The following is a 3,370-nucleotide window of genomic DNA, read 5'->3' as shown; positions in this document are numbered from 1 at the left end:
CATAAGCACTCCAGTGCCCACTGGAAAAAAGAAAAAGATATAAGAAAGCGAATATCATATGTCAAATATTTGCAAAACACAAAGGAATCATCAGTTAGAGATGAACCTCTCTACATATGGCAAAACAACAAAACAAATGTTCATATTTCTCATTGGCCTAAAATAGGATGCTAGCTCGGAAGTCTTCTTCTTCATATCAATCAATGAAAGCGACACTAAGGAATCACAAATAAATATTTCATTGACTTGATTTGGAAGCAATTCCTTTATAAGTGCCCTACAAGAGTTTATGAAGGAATGAACAAAATATGAGAAAATAAACATATAAGAAAATATACATATGTGAAAAATGTAATACCTTATACACCTGAAAACAATAATGTCATTGATCTCCCTATCCTTCTCTATAAGCATGTAGAGGTCCCCAGGTGCAATATAGAGATAGTCTTCCTCCACTGTGCCAACATTGCAGATAAGCTGCCCTGGTACTTGGGCAAGCCTCTGAGTATTGGCCTTCTCCAACTGCACTAGGGTCTTTAAGTTATCATATACATGTGAAACCTTTTCAATCACCTCCTCCTCAGAACTCTTATCATGTGGCTTAGATTTCTTAACCAACTTTTCACCTCCTCCTCCTTTTCACCTCCTCTTCCTCCTTTTCACCTCCTCCTCCTCCTTTTCACCTCCTCTTCCTCCTCCTCCTCCTCAGAACTCTTATCATGTGGTTTAGATTTCTTAACCAACTTTCTTTTCGTATTCTTCTTGGGAGGGGAAGTAACTTCTTCAACTTTAATATCATCTGCCTTTGATTTCCTTTTCAATGCTGGGGGAGTTGCAAGGATCTCAAAGGCTTTCCTATCCCTCATTGGTAAGGGATGAAGAAATTTATCAAACCTATACCTCACCCTGCTAGCAAGTTTCATGTCTCTGTCCATCAAAGTGACTCTTCTTGCATGGGCAGCACATATGAAGCTATCATTCATGAAGTCTATGAGAAAGTCTTCACAAGCTTCTTGAAGACATGCTAGTGCATTGCTCTGCCATCTATAATATCCTTGCCCTTTGATACTGTCACTTACTATTCTTACAATTCTAAGGAATGGTGCCCTAGGGATGAGCAGATGTGTAGCCTCCTGTGCTTGCCTAATCTCAGCAAACAATTTCCTATGTCTCTGGAGGAAAGTTCTTGCCTTGGATAAATTGGTTCTACCCTTTACTTGTTTCTTCTCTAATGATTGCTTTTAAAGTGGTTGCCTCTGGCTCCTGCTCTGGTACTGAATCTTTAGGAAGAGAGGGATCTGGGTAAACCATCCTCATCACAGCCTGCTTTTTACGATCCATATTGCGAGGAAGCTACGGTGCGATAGGAGAGATCAAAGCATGCCGGATGTGTCTACTCGTGCCGTAGGAGGAGGTGTTGAGGGCGAGAAGTTGTCCACGATGCGATAGAAGGTTCTAGAGCCTGCCAGATATGTCTACTCATGCCGTGGGAGGAGGGCGAGAAGGCGTTCAGAGCGAGAGATTAGTCACTTTCAAGGGAGGACGTTGTCCACGGTGCGAAAACATGAGAGAGAGAGAGAGAGAGAGAGAGAGAGAGAGAGAGAGAGAGAGAGAGAGAGAGAGAGAGAGAGAGAGAGAGAGAGAGAGAGAGAGAGATCACTTTGGTTTAGGATATCACCATAACTGTTAAAGAAACCCTACCCTAACGTGTGGTGGGAAGTTGCCTATTTATCGAGCTCAAGCATGGCTCGAGAGCTCCACCGTAGCCACTAATCACCACCGTCCTCCCACACTCATTTGTCACATCGAGGCAGTTGCTCTAATCCAATGGGTGATGCAAGATCTCTCCGCGAAGATCGTGTGGGATCTCTGTGGTGGAAGAGGATCATGTTGGTTAGCCTAATCACTCAAGAAAGAGAGAAAGAGAGAGGAAGTAAGTGATTAGCACTAATAACTCCCAAATCCTAACCCTAAGCACACCACACATGCTAGATTAGAGTTGTAAGAGAGAGGGAGAGAGGAGAACACTCCACTTATATTGCACAAATGGGAGAATGAGTTACAAACAAGAGAAATTGGCTTTTATAGTTCCAAGCCTTTTCCCACTAGGCCGCCTCGGAGTAAGTGACCGGGGCGCCCAAAAGATAGTTACAAGGCTTTTCTCTATGGTTTGGCTAACTGACCAAGATCCTCTTGTTTTTCCTTTGACGCTCAATGTTTGGAAACATCTTTAGGGTGTTTCCCTCATCAAATGATGGGATTTATAATATACTTCCCTTCATAAAGTTGATTGCGTTCTCGTGATCAGTGAGGGGTTGTTGAGGCACGCAGGGAAGTGTCACACTTGGTTGGTTCTCCTGTCTCTTTAGAAATGAGAGGGGGTGGGGGAGTTAGTAAGATGGAAAGAAGTTAGTGAGTCTAATGGTCTCTTATCAGTTTGCTTTTTTGTATGTGCCCAGTAGTACCCTTTATTTTATTTTTGGTGTTTTTCTTACTTTAAAAAAAATCCTTTGTAGGGCAGGACATCCTCATTAGAGGAGTCAGAGTACTTGAACGAGTAAACTAGCATGGAATACTTAATGACCAATATCTCAGTGGTAGGTGGTATGATTAAAGAGGAGTTAGTAAAAAAATGTTGTTAGCAAGCAAGGGACGAGGTGGTATGATTAAAGAGGAGTTAGTAAAAAAATGTTGTTAGTAAGCAAGGGACGAGGGGGGAATTCCGGAGGGACAAGGAGGCAATACGCAGACTGCTTACGCTCCGAGTTGCTATATGTCAATGGTGATGTTCATGAAGCTCTAGCATCTTTGTCTCGTCAAGACACCGTGATGGGTATCTTGGCTCTTGTGGATGTTGAGTCATCAGGTTGCAGTGTTCTCTCTTTTTCTTTTTATGCTTTGTCTTCTTTTGTCATTGGAGCTCTAGGATCCTGTGTTGAATAGGAGTGGTAGTTGATGTTGAGGATTCATAGGTGTTGAGCCGAAGAAGAAGTTTTGGGTAGGATTGATTAGACATGAAGCACAGTTATTCGGGTGCAGTAGGGGTGATTAAGAAGATCTAGGCAATGGGTCGTACCATGGACCAGGCTTGCGCCCACCATGGTCTCCCCATCATCCAGAGATGTACCTAGAGGATGGTTGTTGTTGATGATGAAGCTTTATGTGGTATGTGCGCATAGGACAGAGCTCAATGAGATTTGCAGGTGTTGTGCATGGGCGAGGGCAAAAGATTCTTGGGCCCCCACCATTGATTGTCGTGAGATAAATATATGAGGTTGGGGTGCTTTCAGTGTGGGTGGTCGAGGTTGTAGAGTTGAGGGGCAATGTCAACGAACGAGGCTTGATTGTCATTGGTGGTGGATGGTGTCAA

The sequence above is a fragment of the Cibotium barometz genome, chromosome 38 (assembly GCF_041138505.1).
Source record: "Cibotium barometz isolate CiBa-2024 chromosome 38, ASM4113850v1, whole genome shotgun sequence".
Classification (NCBI taxonomy): domain Eukaryota; kingdom Viridiplantae; phylum Streptophyta; class Polypodiopsida; order Cyatheales; family Cibotiaceae; genus Cibotium; species Cibotium barometz.
Note: the sequence above shows the minus strand (reverse complement) of the source record.